The sequence below is a fragment of the Oncorhynchus tshawytscha genome, linkage group LG08, assembly GCF_018296145.1.
Source record: "Oncorhynchus tshawytscha isolate Ot180627B linkage group LG08, Otsh_v2.0, whole genome shotgun sequence".
NCBI classification, from domain to species: domain Eukaryota; kingdom Metazoa; phylum Chordata; class Actinopteri; order Salmoniformes; family Salmonidae; genus Oncorhynchus; species Oncorhynchus tshawytscha.
In genome coordinates, this window is record NC_056436.1 from 23,882,471 (window position 1) to 23,898,283 (window position 15,813).

The window sequence follows — 15,813 nt, forward strand, 5'->3', positions numbered from 1 at the left end:
TGATACACCAATCTGTCACTCACGACAAATGCTAAATGAATTACAGAGGAACAGCACACTGAAAAACAATGCCCTCATCAATTTGGATTGCCAATAAGCAGGCCAAATATACGTGTTTTTCACAGTGCAGTGAGATTCAAAAAAGTAATTGGCTGTTGAGGAGGAGAAGCACGGAAACTATAGTTTCACAGAAACATAGCCTGCAGTATTTGACGATTAGCCTTGCTATACATAAGTCTGCTTATACTTTAAACTTGAAAAAGCTGTTAGTGTTTCCCCTACTATTAATTAGTCTTGGCGGAGCACAAACCTAGCAGAGCGCTGTAAAACACTGAACAGCTATCCGTCTTTGTCCTCAACAGTTCAGCTTTCAAAAACATCAGGCTACTGTATGTGGCCAGGAAAATATTCTGGGTGTTCTTGAAAACAATACATATAGACAAGTATTTCTGAAACGTCTAGAGACATCATGATTTGGTCCACAAAAGCTAGTTGTTTCAGACATTTGAAATGCTGAATCATGAATGGTGCAGCATCTGGTGAGGGTTAGTTCTAAGCATTGGCTCGGTGTCCGTTTCTACTTCTTGGTACTCCTATCCACAGGGTAAAGTTAAGTAACAGTGAACACTATGGTAGTACACACTCACTTACACCACGGCGACTCAACTGGCCATAAAAAAAACAAATAATAGCAAAACAATCCATCTCATTCAATGACATCATCACCAGATGATAAAGCTCTTAACAAAATGGGACTGAGTAAACAAAACACAAGCAAAGATTTATTTGAAGAGCAACTAGCAAACAAAAATGTCTTTACTTGGAATGTTTAAAACATCCAACCCCTAAATCTACTGACTCTAGACATACCTACTCATTCAAGGGTTTTTCCTTTACTATGTTCTACATTGTAGAATAATAGTGAAGACATCAAAACTATGAAATAACATCTATGGAATCACGTACTAACCAAAAAGTGTTAAACAAATAAAAATATATTTTAGATTCTTATAAGAAGCCACCCTTAGACATGATTACCGCTTTGCACACTTTGGCGTTCTCTCAACTAGTTTCATGAGGTAATCACCTGGAATGCATTTCAATTAACAGGTGTGCCTTGCTAAAAGTACTTTTGTGGTATTTCTTTCCTCTTAATGCGTCTGCTGCAGAGGATAAGTTCATTAGAGTTACCAGCCTCAGAAATTGCAGCCCAAATAAATGCTTCACAGAGTTCAAGTAACAGACATCTCAACAACAACTGTTCAGAGGAGACTGCGTGAAATCAGGAAATCAGGAAATTCCATGCGTGTTATTTCATGGTCGAATTGCTGCAAAGAAACCACTACTAAAAGACACCAATAAGAAGAAGAGACTTGCTTGGGCAAAGAAACACGAGCAATGTACATTAGATTGGTGGAAATCTGTCCTTTGGTCTGATGAGTCAGAATTTGCGATTTTTGGTTCCAACCGCCGTGTCTTTGAGAAAGAGTAGGTGAACGGATGATCTCCGCATGTGTGGTTCCCAACGTGAAGCATGGATGAGGAGGTGTGATGGTGTGGGGGTGCTTTGCTGGTGACACGGTCTGTGATTTATTTAGAATTCAAGGCACACTTAACAGCATTCTGCAGCGATACGCCACCCCAACTGGTTTGCGCATATTGGGACTATCATTTGTTTTTCAACAGGACACTGACCCAAAACACGCCTCCAGGTTGTGTAAGAGATTTGACCAAGAAGGAGAATGATCACCCAACCTCAACCCAATTGAGATGGTTTGGGATGAGTTGGACTGCAGAGTGAAGGAAAAGCAGCCAAGTGCTCAGCATATGTGGGAGCTCCTTCAAGACTGTTGGAAAAGCATTCCAGCTGAACCTGGTTGAGAGAATGCCAAGAGTGTGCAAAGCTGTCATCAAGGCAAAGGGTGGCTACTTTGAAGAACCTAAAATATATTTTGATTTGTTTAACACTTCCTGGTTACTACATGATTCCATGCGTGTTATTTCATAGTTTAGATGTCTTCACTATTATTCTACAATGTAGAAAATAGTAAAAATAAAGGAAAACCCTTGAATGAGTAGGTGTGTCCAAACTTTTGACTGGTACTATAAAAGTGTACACATGCCCTGAAATGGCTGTGCAGAAAGTTGGTTTTCCTTGTTCAGCTTCCTATAAAAAACAGAAACAGCTTTGTTCTACTGCCATCTCAGTCCACTGGTGCACTACCAATCTCTGTACAAAGGAGTCTTCTGATACAAGGTGTTGGATCAGTAATTCAATCAATTGAAGTGAGGACAATGCTCTTCATTACTCCTCTTCTCAAATGAATAAAACCTATGAAAACCTTGATTTATTTTGAGTGGGCCTCAGTCATATGAAGACAATAGGAAACCTGAATGCAAAAAGTCACTAAGACAGGGGTAGAGAGTCAGGGAAAGCGAGAGAGAAAAAAAGTTAGAGAGCTTCCTAGCAGTGAATCTCTCCAGCTAATCAACCCACAATGGGAACGTACGCTGCCTGCTGGGACGCCAAGATGTTGGGATTCTCGCTCTCTGGGCCGTGTCCAGTGTTGTTTTCAGATGGCAGTTTGCGGATCGAGCCAACGAGACGGTGATAAGAGGGGGAGTCACATTCCTGGGGCTTATCTTCCATTCATATTCCTTAGAGAACGCCCAACACAGGAATTAACAGCTACTCTTTAGCTCAACTAGAGTATGGGTGAGCGTGTGTGTGTGTGTGTGTATGTATATAGAGGGGGTGCCTCTAACAGAGTAGAGTGCAGACAGGATGTTGAGAGCTTCAAAACAGTTGCCTTTCAGAGGAATGAGAATTTTAAATGATGGAAATAGGATTTATTCCAAAAAGAATACAGATTTTTCAGTGGGAGTATGTAGAAGATAGTGTAGGCCTAAGTTGAAATGTTCCACAACAGGTTTGTGATAGAGATGCAACAAATGGAACATTTTGCTTAACGTTTAAACTGCCATTTTTTAAAAACCAGTTTACCATTAAAACGATAAATAAATCCATGTCATTTCACAATGCAGATAAATGGTTATATTACATACGTAATGTAGGCTATGACCGCTAGCACTGGGCAATGAAGTGATACAGACCCCTTGACTTTTTCTACATTTTGTTACATTACAGCCTTATTCTAAAATGTATTCAATTGTTTGTTTTCCTTCTCATCAATCTACACAAAAAACCCATAACGACAAAGCAAAAACAGGTTTTTAGAAATGTTTGCTGATTTATTATTATTATTATTTTTTTTTTCGTTTACATAAGTATTCAGACCCTTTACTAAGTATTTTGCGAAAGCACCTTTGGCAGCGATTACAGCCTAGAGTCTTCTTGGGTTTGCGCCACAAGCTTGGCACACCTGTATTTGGGGAGTTTCTCCCATTCTTCTCTGCAGATCCTCTCAAGCTCTGTCAGGTTGGATGGGGAGCGTTTTTCAGGTCTCTCCAGAGATGTTTGATCAGGTTCAAGCCCGGGGTCTGTCTGGGCCACTCAAGGACATTCAGAGACTCCTGCATTGTCGTGGCTGTGTGCTTAGGGTTGTTGTCCTGTTGGAAGGTGAACCTTCACCCCAGGCTGGAGGTCCTGAGAGCTCTGGAGCAGGTTTATCATCAATGATATCTCTGTACTTTACTTCGTTAATCCTTCCCTCGATCCTGACTAGTTACCCAGTCCCTGCCGCTGAAAAACATCCCCACAGCATGATGCTGCCACCGCCATGCTTCACGGTAGGGATGGTGCCAGGTGTCCTCCAGATGTGACGCTTGGTCACACTTAGTCTTGGTTTCATCAGACCAGAGAATCTTGTTTCTCATGGTCAGAGTCCTTAGAGTGCCTTTTGGCAAACTCCAAGCGGACTGTCATGTGCCTTTTACTGAGGAGCGGCTACCATTCATGCCTGATTGGTGGAGTGCTGCATTGGTTGTCCTTCTGTGGAGATGGGAGAACATTCCAGAGGAACTCTGGAGCTCTGCCAGTGACCATCGGGTTCTTGGTCACCTCCCTGACCAAGGCCCTTATCCCCCATTGCTCAGTTTGGCTGGGCGACCAGCTCTAGGAAGAGTCTTGGTGGTTCCAAACTTCTTCCATGTAATAATGATGGAGGCCACTGTATTCTTAGGGACCTTCAATGCTGCAGAAATATGTTGGTACCCTTCCCCAGATCTGTGCCTCGACACAACCCTGTCTCGGAGCTCTACAGACAATTCCTTCGACCCCATGGCTTAGTTTTTGCTCTGACATGCATTGTCAACTCTGTGACCTTAAATAGACAGATGTGCGCCTTTCCAAATCATGTCCAACCAATTGAAATTACCACAGGTGGATGCCAATCAAGTTGAAACATCTCAGGTAGGGTCAATGGAAACAGGATGCACCGGAGCTCAATTTCGAGTCTCATAGCAATGGGTCTGAATACTTAGGAGAAACTCCCCAAAATCAGGTGTGCAATCTTGTAGCGTCATACCCAAGAAGACTCGAGGCTGTAATCATTGCCAAAGGTTCTTCAACAAAGTACTGAGTAAATGGTCTGAATACGTAAATGTGATCAGTTTTTTATTTTTAATACATTTGCAAAAATGTCTAAACCTTTTTTTTTGTGTCATTATTGTGTATAGATTGATGAGGACTTAAATGGGTTTTTTAAATCCATTTTTGAATAAGGCTGTATGGCATGTCATACTAATTTTGTCCAGACAGCGACAGATACATAGGCTACATATAGTAAGGCAGAGGTGCACTGCTTCACTCGCTCAGATGCCTTCTCCGGTGAGATACTGTAGTTTCAGCCACGTGTGTATCGAAGGAAAGTTTGCAGTGCACTGTTCGGATGCTGAAATTATTTTTGATGAACATGCGAAGGTAACCTATTTGAAGTGATTTGTTTGACAAATCAGATGAACTGGTTGTGTTCATTGCACATTAAAAAGGTAATACATTTTTTACAGTTAAAGGACATAACCCTGCCTGGGGCCTCCAATCACCCAGTCCAAACTTTATCTTGCCATTTCTTGGCTTGCAATGTCTCGCAACTTCAGTAAAGCAGGGCCTATCAACAATGAATAAGCTATAGGATATTCTACACGCAACAGACTGACCACACCCTTGCATCATTAGCAAAGAGAAAGAGCAGGCGAGCCAGTTGCACAGTGATTAAGATTTTATGGGGGGAGAAAAAAAGACTGGTTTTCCTTTTGGGATTTTTCTTAATGTTAAGAAATGTGTTCCAGGTGATTTCTTACAGTAACTGAAGGTTTACACAATGGTGACTGCACAATGTAAAAAAAAAAAAAAAAAAAAAAAGTGTAAACGTTCTCCATGCTACAGGTGTATTGATGGATCTAGGCCTACGGTGAGAAATAAATAAGTGATGAGTGTTCACTGCAAACAGAGGTGGCATAGATTTATCTGGAATAGTGAGAACTATCACTATTTCATACCTAGTCCCATATGTACAAACACGCAAAGTGAGAAACACTACAAATCTTAACTGAATAGTTTGGGTCAGGGTACAGCTGGGACGATAAAGTGACAATTATAGACACCAAACATACCGATCACTTATCGCAGGCGTTTTTTGTTGAGTAGCCTATCCTAGAGAAATTTTAAATGAAATAAGTTTGCCAATATGGGTGATTGTGATTGGGACAATTGCTGGCTACAACAATCAAAAACTAGTAGTAGTAGTTTACAGGGTAAAAAAAATGCAGTGCACAATAGATTTGGGCAATGACAAGCAGTGTTTTCCATAAACTAAGAGTAGCCAGCCAGAAGAAAAAGTAACCAGTAAGGCTCCCCTGGGTGAAGACATTTTTTCCAAACAAGCTATATTTTGGTGGCCTCTGGTACATTCCAAGGATTGTATTTCCAACAAGCAACTATCAGGAAATAACACTGAAAACAAATGCACACTGACAGTGTTAGCTTCATCAGCTATATGAAATAAAATACAGGAAAAAATATTTGGACTGCACTGGACCCTTTAAAAAAATCCTTTAACCTCTTGAGCTTACTTGAGACGCAGACGTCCCACCTAGAGCTCTAGAAATGCACATGCGCGACGCTACATGCTAATAGTATTAGTTAAAACGCAAACGTTCATTAAAATACACATGTTTGGTATTGAAATAAAGCTACAGTCATTGTGAATCTAGCCACCGTGTCAGATTTTTAAAATGCTTTTCGGCGAAAGCATGAGAAGCTATTATCTGATAGCATGCAACACCCCAAAAGACCCGTAGGGGATGTAAACAAAAGAATTAGCATAGTCGGCGCTACACAAACCGCACAATAAAATATAAAACATTAATTACCTTTGACCATCTTCTTTCTTTGCACACCTTGATGTCCCATAATCAATACTGGGTCTTTTTTGGATTAAATCGGTCCATATATAGCCTAGATATCGATCTATGAAGACTGTGTGGAAAACGGAAAAAAAAAGAGCGTTTCATAACGTAACGTCATTTTTTAAAAGTTAAAAATTCGACGATAAACTTTCACAAAACACTTCGAAATACCTTTCTAATGCAACTTTAGGTATAACTACACGTTAATAAGCTATAAAAATCATCAGGAGGCGATGTAAATTCGATAGCCTGCCGTGTGGAAAAATGTCCGGAAAAACACAGAGACAATGCCTCGGGTCGGTGGTCGGAGAGAATCGGTTCCCTTTGGTCGGATCTACCAAGAATCAATTCAGATTCAAATGAGGAGACTCTATACACCCTGTGGAAGCTGTAGGTACTGCAAGCTTGGCCTCATATATTACGGTTCACCTTTAACAATTCATGGGAGTGGCGCATGGATATTTTTTCCATCTCCAGTGATCAGATTTTCCTGCGCTTTTCGATGAAACAGACGTTCTGTTATAGTCACAGCCGTGATTTAAACAGTTTTGGAAACGTCTGAGTGTTTTCTATCCACACATACTAATCATATGCATATACTATATTCCTGGCCTGAGTAGCAGGACGCCAAAATGTTGCGCGATTTTTAACAGAATTTCCGAAAAAGTAGGGGGGAAGCTTAACAGGTTTTAAGACTGCTATCTTCTACAGGCTTCAAGTTTATTTTTAGGAGACTCTTTCTTAGCTATCTGCATTGCAGGTATTATTTTAGCTCTTACACAGGTGTTGAACATGAGCCTTGATACACAGAACGCAGCTGTTTTAACCTTTGACCCCAGATGTCATTTATTTTACCTCCTCTTTCATATGAGCCCATAAGTTTTGTATAGAAATTTTGGGGTCCCCCTCAACCAAGGTTTCACTTCACATTTCCATATCATGAAACTCATGTTATATACAGTGTCAGTGTCTCTGATCACAATGTTTGATGTACAGTTACAAGATGACATGGCATCACACTCTGGGTTGATCTGAACAGAATGAACATATGTTTGTCCATTGTGAAGAAAATTAGTAGCAAAACACGCATCTGAATCCACTTTACTATGCGCACAATAATTGTGATCCATTTGTCGGAATTTCCCTGTGAAAGCCAAACACTAAGATTGTATTTTATACCTTAGTAATGTTGGCAATAGAATAGCAAGCTTTCAAATGATGCCCTCCTGCCCAGATTGCGATTTATAAATGGGCAGTTTTTAGATTGCATAAACAACAACAGTAATTGTATGATGGTGGGGATGAAGTGCTATGTTCCAAACAAAACAACTACATGTGTGCTTGCTCTGGTTCCTCGACTGCATAGCTAGGAGAGATAACAAAAAGCACCATATAGTTGAAGACTCTTCTTTGTGTCATAAATGTGCATTGAAATGACTTAGGAACTGTGCGTGTGTGGTCACCAGTTAGTCCTCTCATTCAAACACTTGTCGTTGTGTTGTCTTATGTTGCACCTACCCCACATTTTCTTTTTTGGATTCAGTCGTGTGTCAGGTGAACGGTTGTGTCCCAAACTTTGGAATAATCATTTTGCCATAATCACCAAACTGTTCCCTTTCAATTGTTACCATGCTTATGTGTATGTTTTCATTTTTCTTCTGTAAGAAACATTCAAATGTATCCCTATCCATATAGCCAATTCCCACGAGTGTAAAAGGTTAAGAGTGAGACAACAGTAACACTTTGAAGAGCGATCCCTCATCAACACAGATGGTGCTTGTTACCCCACATAAAATTATAGAGTGACCGCACCATCTAACCCTGCTGGCTTGGGGCTGTCAGTGCCAGCTAATGATGCATCAGCGTTTACCTCAGGGGAACAGGGTGATGGTAAAGATGCCAAAACCACAAAGAAAAAACCACTCATCCTCAGTAAATTATTATTAGCTTGGGTCTCTATATTGGTTTATAATGTATACTGTTTAGATGTTGACAAAAGCTATCCGTCTTATTTTGGGAAGTACACATGCTGTGAAAAGATCTCACTGACACACTTGGGGATATATTTTAAAGCAGAAGGATGATGTGAATAATACAGAACATGGTTGCTTTGAACTCTGAACCTGAACACATCTATGTGACTTGAAGACCTTTTGTAGCCATACATACTGTCATGTATGCACAGTAGTTCTGTTTCACACACCTTTTCCTCCTGAGCTCGCAAATAAACAAGCAACATCATGGACTCAGCAGCCCAGTCTATTTCGAAACAATACAGAAGGATTCTTCTTTGGCAACAATACACTTTTTGGGCCAAATCCCTTGTGGAACACCAATCTAAGGGCATAAAATGCTACATTTCCTTCAAGGTTTTCTTCAATTACTGAAGCCTGTATACTTTAGAGCTGCCACTGCAACTAATTTTGTTATGGCATATCTCTGCCACAGTACACTGAACAGAAGCACATAAACCTCTACCCTCTCTGCACAGGGAGGACGGACAGGAGGATTAATCCATTTTACTGGGTGACTCAGCTGCAGTTGAGATGAGGGCTGCATGATGCCAGCCAGACATGGGGAAGCCATGAATCACACAGCAGAAAGCCCCCAAAATGATCTCATTCTTTATAGCCTGGCACCCTGTGACAATAAACCACTTTGGAGAGGGAGCAGTAGGCTAGACAAGGCCGGGCTGAATGAATAACCAGAAAAACAACAGTCAACAGAACTTTCTAAATGGTCTGCAGAAGAGCTGCCATTAGTTTTAGCCTACAGGTAAGACAAATATGAATATTACAAGCAGTGTTTACATAGTTTTAAAGGGAAAGATCCATAGAAGCTAACAAGTATCCAAACCTGCTGACATAAGCAAATTATTCAAGCAATGGATCACCTAAAATGGCCCTAGCTGTTTTGGTTCGGCATGAATATGCAGAACCAATGATGATGTATACACCATGTGTAAATTAATAGATAGGTTATTGGAGATGATTAGGCAAAATTTTGTGGTGTGCTCCAGTAGCCTAAATTATACAGTAAACTACTTCATGGGAGTGTGGTGTGCATTTGTAGTTATTTGGGTTGGTGAACAGTGATGCTATAAGGAGTAGTATTAAGGAAAGCAAGATCTGAGGTGAATGAGGTTGAGGCAGCAGCCCTGCAAGGCCCCAACCTGTCAGACAGACTCGGCACTACAGAGATGGGTGGTAATTGCTCATTGCAGATAAATCCTAAATGCATTGTTTTCCAAAGGGCTTTTTCCACCTTTGGCTCAAATACAAACTCCAGCTCAAGGCCTTTACAGACTGTACGTCGGATTCAGTCTTTTAAGATTATCACGTCACCAAATGAAAATCTTGATATCAACTTGGCCAGATTGTACAATTTGATTCAGTTCTGTCGTCGCATTCTGCGATTGGCTTATGAGGCTTCATCAGCAAACGTAGACGACATCAACTGCAGGATGTATTTGATCTGTGCATGTGCCAGCACCAGCTTCACTCTACGCTTATGAGCGGCTGAAGTGAGTTTGGAAAAACTAAAAGTATGCATCTTAGAAATAGTTCACGTATAAAAATGTCTGAATTCAGAATCAAATAGGCTTCTGCAAAATAACACGGTCGCAGTGGTAGAATACTTTGATTGACGATTTTGTGCATTGATCAAACTCCTATCAGGTAGCCTGATTTCAGATGTGTCAAGTAAACAAGATTAGAGAAATTGTTCTTGCAAAGCATGTAAATGTTTAAATCGAATTTATATTAATCTGACTAGTCACAATAATCGTATTATTGTGTGCATACTCAAGAAGGCCAAGTTCCTATTGGTCAGTCACCGGGATTGACTCATAACACCAGCCACACACTACACGATAAAGACAAAAAAATTGACACTACCAGAACTTTGACGGAGCCTAAGACTGCACGTAGTGGTACTTAAAAGCGGTCGACCTAGACCCTGTCATAATGAACGAGTCAAGATGTCCGACAAGACCTAAGAATTTCCCCACAACTTGGACATTGAGACACCAAAATCGTGGCATAAGACAGCTAAAATTGTAAAGTCTGTGGGGGGCTTCAACTCTAGCTGGTCACTATGGAACTAGGCAAACAAGGATTTTCAGAGGGAAATTATTTTGTATCCATCTAATTAATTTATATATTTTTTAGACTTGCTACATAATAATTTGACTTAAAATTGAGCATTGTTTTTTATATTTTACCAAATCCAATACGCTAGGCTTTAAGTGGTGACATTCTAATATTGTGGGATGGCAAGGATACAGTAACATGCACATCTGCATGAACTAATGACCAGTAAATTGCAACACACTGGGTTCTTTGGTTTTGGAGAGGGGCCAACAAGCCCTGCGAAACAAGGTTTCCAGGCCTCCTGGGTATCCCAGTGCTAGCTGTGCCACCAGAGACTCTAGGTTCGCAGCCGGCCGCGACAGGGAGGCCCATGGGGCGGCGCACAATTGGCCCAGTGTCGTCCGGGTTAGGGAGGGTTTGGCCGGCAGGGATATCCTTGTCTCATCGCGCACTCGCGACTCCTGTGGCGGGCCGGGCGCAGTGCACACTGACCAGGTCGCCAGGTGTACAGTGTTTCCTCCAACACATTGGTGCGGCTGGCTTCCAGGTTGTATATGCATTGTGTCAAGAAGCAGTGTGGCGAGGTTGGGTTGTATTTCAGAGGATGCATGGTTCTCGATCTTCGCCTCTCTTCCGAGTCCGTACGGGAGTTGCAGCAATGAGACAAGACTACCAAGAGGATACCACAAAATTGGGGAGAAAAAAAAGGGTAAAAAAAAAAGGTTTCCACAAGTGCTTCAAGACATGTATTCCATAGATTCAGTTCACCAGTTAGCCGTTTTAAAGTTGGGCGGTATCAAGATTTATATCGTCACGCCATCCTTCTCTCATCCCGGGATTTACAGTTTTAGTGGCTTAGGGGGCGCAAAAACAAACGCAAAAAAGACCATTGGGCATCTTACCAGAATCCTAACAAAATTTGCATAAGTAATAGCAAATTTCTATGGCGGCTGCTAGCAAAATAATGAATCGCAAATACAGGCAATCCAGCTCAAGTTATACATATATAGTTAGGAGCTACTGAATGTAATTTTTGTTGAGTTTGGACATTTACAAACGAATGTGAACGAGAGACATTGTGCAAATGAATAAAGCATGCTTGTCTGAAGGAAGAACAGCACTGGCACTGAAGCAGCATGTGTACACGCTGTGTCTGTGTGAAGTCTGGAGTCGCTAGGGTAACAGGCCTGCCTGCTCTGCTCAGAGAAGATGGGGGAGGAGCATAAAAACGAGAACAGATAGGAGAAAAAAAACACGGAAATAAAAAGATGGCACATTTAACTCATCCAAAGGGCTTAGACTTCTCAAACACAGCAGAAAGCTTAAACAATATGGTGCTCCATCACCTTATTCAGTAACTGATTTAGATAACTAGCAAGTTAAACTTAGGGGTCGTGTTAAAGTGGAATTCTTGATTTTTCTTTCTGGGAAAAAAATATAAAAACGCATAAGAAATCTCTTGCTGCGTTTTGTAAACACAGATCTAAATTGCTTCCCATTGTAATTTCTGCTCGGCATCAAACTACTTTTGTGCTTAAGTTGCACTTCTTCACTCGGAGGAGAATTCACAAACTGGCATTCTATTAGCAGACAGAACTCTGACTGATGTGTAGCTACTTCTCTCTGGCACTTTTCTCAGTGTAGCCCGCCTACTTTTCTCTAGTAAAATGCAAGGTTAACTTGAAACAAAACATTAGGAAATGTAGCTGGCTACATTCTTTCTATGATAAACATCAGAAATATGATGACCATCAAATCAAATGTATTTATATAGCCCTTCGTACATCAGCTGATATCTCAAAGTGCTGTACAGAAACCCAGCCTAAAACCCCCAAACAGCAAGCAATGCAGGTGTAGAAGCACAGTGGCTAGGAAAAACTCCCTAGAAAGGCCAAAACCTAGGAAGAAACCTAGAGAGAAACCAGGCTGTGGGGTGGCCAGTCCTCTTCTGGCTGTGCCGGGGTGGAGAAAACAGAACATGGCCAAGATGGTCATAAATGACCAGCATGGTCAAATAATAATAATCACAGGCAGAACAGTTGAAACTGGTGCATACAATGGCAAGAAAAAGTATGTGAAACCTTTGGAAATACCTGGATTTCTGCATATATTGGTCATAAAATTTGATCTGATCATCTAGGTCACAACAATAGACAAACAGTCTGCTTAAACTAATAAACAATATGTTGTCATGTCTTTACAGAACACATGCAGTGCAGGGTGGAAAAAGTATGTGAACCCTTGGATTTAATAACTGGTTGACCCTCCTTTGGCAGCAATAACCTGAACCAAACGTTTTCTGTAGTTGCGGATCAGACCTGCACAACAGTTCAAATGAATTTTGGACCATTCCTCTTAAAAAAAACTGTTGCAGTTCAGCAATATTCTTGGGATGCCTGGTGTGAACTGCACTCAAAGTCATGCCACAGCCTCTCAAATCGGGTTGAGGTCAGAACTCTGACGGTGCCACTCCAGAAGGCGTATTTTCTTCTGTTGAAGCCATTCTGTTAACTTACTTCTGTGTTTTGGGTTGCTGTCCTGTTGCGCCACCCAACTTCTGTTAATCTTCAATTGGCGGACAGCCTATCATTCTCCTGCAAAATGTCTTGATAAACTTGGGAATTCATTTTTCCATCGATGATAGCAAGCTGTCCAGGCCCCGAGGCAGCAAAGCAGCTCCCTCCACCATACTTTACAGTTGGTATGAGGTTTTGATGTTGGTGTGTTGTGCCTTTTTTTCTCCACACAGTGTTGTGTGTTCCATCTAATCTGTAGTTTCATCTTTCCACATAATGTTTTGCCAGTAGCGCTGTGGAACATCCAGGTGTACTTTTGCAAACTTCCAACGTGCAGCAATGGGTTTTTTGGACAGCAGTGGCTTCTTCCGTGGTGTCCTCCCATGAACAACATTACTTTATAGTGTTTCACATATCATAGACTCAGAGATGTTAGCATGTTCCAGAGATTTCTTGAAGTCTTTAGCTGACGCTAAGATTCTTCATAACCTCATTGAGCATTCTGCTCTGTGCTCTTGCAGTCATCTTTGCAGGACGGCCACTCCTAGGGAGAGTAGCAATAGTGCTGAACTTTCTCCATGTAGACAATTCATCTTACCGTGGAAGAGATACTTTTGTAACCCTTTCCAGCTTTATGCAAGTCAACAATTCTTAATCTTAGGTATTTTGAGATCTTTTGTTCGAGGCATGGTTCACATCGGGCAATGCTTATTGTGAATAGCAAACTCAAACTTAATAGGGCAAGGCAGCTCTAACCAACATCTCCAATCTCGTCTCATTGATTGGACTCCAGGTCAGCTGACTCCTGACTCCAATTAGCTTTTGGAGAAGTCATTAGCCTAGGAGTTTACATACTTTTTCCAACCTACCAAGTGAATGTTTAAATTATGTATTCAATATAGACAAGAAAAATACTATAATTTGTGTGTGTTATTAGTTTAAGCACACTGTGTTTGTCAATTGTTGAGACTTGTGAAGATCAGATCAAATTTATGCAGAAATCCAGGTAATTCCAAAGGGTTCACATACATTTTTTTGCAAAACTACAGTGGCAAGAAAAAAGCATTGCTTTTTCATTGTAAGCTCATGTACTTGTGTAGCTGCAGTTTTGTTGTCATTTGTTGAAAATGAAGCTATTTTCTGCCAAATGAGTTGCACTGATGTATTTTCTGTGAAGGAAAACTATAGTTGCACATCCCTGATCACTCTATGGAAGCAGGTGAAATGAAGTACGTAATCTGCTTTATCTCCTAACGTATTGCACAAGTTGACTGCAGGTATTTACTTAAAAAGTAGCTACAAATATTAAAATGTATTGATAAACATTAAAGAAATAGTTAACAGAATTGACGGTATTAAAAAATAAATCCCGTGGCTCTTTCCAAATACCCTGGTATATACGGTATACCATCCAAGCCTACCAAGTTTTACATTCTCCTTATTGTAATGTTCCATAGGGTCATCCTGTGTGGTACCCTATTGTATTTGAAGTGAAAATGTGGAAAATATCTCTGTGTGCATGCGTGAGAGAGAGAGAGAAGCAGTAGTCAAGGTACAGAAGCACACTGCACTACCTACTCCCTTTTCAAATCAGCTGTCAGAGTTGCATTGTTACTCCTACACAATAGCATCTGGCCATCAGCTCTGTAAATATTATGTTTTTCCTTGTGGAAAAGCAAACTGCCTCCCATTACTGCTTTCAACACAATAATTTCATATGAACAGGACATCCTGGGTTTTTATATTTTTCAAAGTCAAATACAAAACATACAATGAAGACTCAAATGGCTTTCCCTTTGTTTGTTGTGGGTGGTATGAACCAACTGTCATACACATCAAATCACACATATGAATTGCTTTATCAATAGCCTGACTTTGATATTTGATAGTATGACAGTTAATTTCTTAATATACAGATGAGCACATAACAATGAGCTTCAGTTTATATGAAAATATAGTTTTTATTATAAAGCATCTGTATATGAAACTAGCATGATGCACATGTATGACAATTATTTGCGGGAAAACAATCAATAAGAGAAACATGTTTTAATGAGATATCGTCCCTTTGTACAATACAGGTGCATGCAGCTGCATAATATGTGCCTTATGCAGTATAGCCTAATTGAAATATTGTCCATGCTATTCCATATACACACAATAGTATGTGGACACCCCTTCATTATTTCATCATTACCCGTTGCTGACAGGTGTATAAAATCAAGCACACAGCCATGCAATCGACAAACATTGGCAGTAGAATGGCCCGTACTGTAGAGCTCAGTGACTTTCAACCTGGCACTGTCATAGGATGCCACCTCTCCAATAAGTCAGTTGGTCAAATTTCTGCCCTGCTAAAGCTGCTCCGGTGAACTGTAAGTGCTGTTATTGTGAGGTGGAAGTCTAAGAGCACCAGCTGCACAGCCACACAAGCTCACAGAACTGGACCGCTGAGTGCTGAAGCGGTAGCACTAAAAATCGTCTGTCCTCGGTTGCAACACCCACTACCGAGTTCCAAACTACCTCTGGAAGCAAAGTTAGCACTATTTGTGCTTTTATTTCCTTTTTCAGCATGTCAATGCCCCCGTGAACAAAGCGTGGTCCATACAGAAATGGTTTGTCGAGATCAGTGTGGACGAACTTGACTGGCCTGCACAAAGCCCTGACCTCAACCCCAAACAACTTTGGGATGAATTGGAATGCTGACTGAAAGCCTGGCCTAATCACCCAACATCAGTGCCCGACCTCACTAATGCTCTTGTGGCTGGCTGAATGGAAGCAAGTCCTGGCTGCAATGTTCCAACATCTAGTGGAAAGCCTTCCCAGAAGAGTGGAGC

At 40.9% G+C, this 15,813-nt stretch overlaps 1 protein-coding gene across 2 annotated transcripts in view; it reads right to left on the reverse strand.

Annotated features, from left to right (window-relative positions):
* LOC112256774 (syntaxin-binding protein 6) overlaps window positions 1-15,813 on the reverse strand; it is a 119,313-nt gene that overhangs the window by 102,463 nt on the left and 1,037 nt on the right. The window lies entirely within an intron of this gene.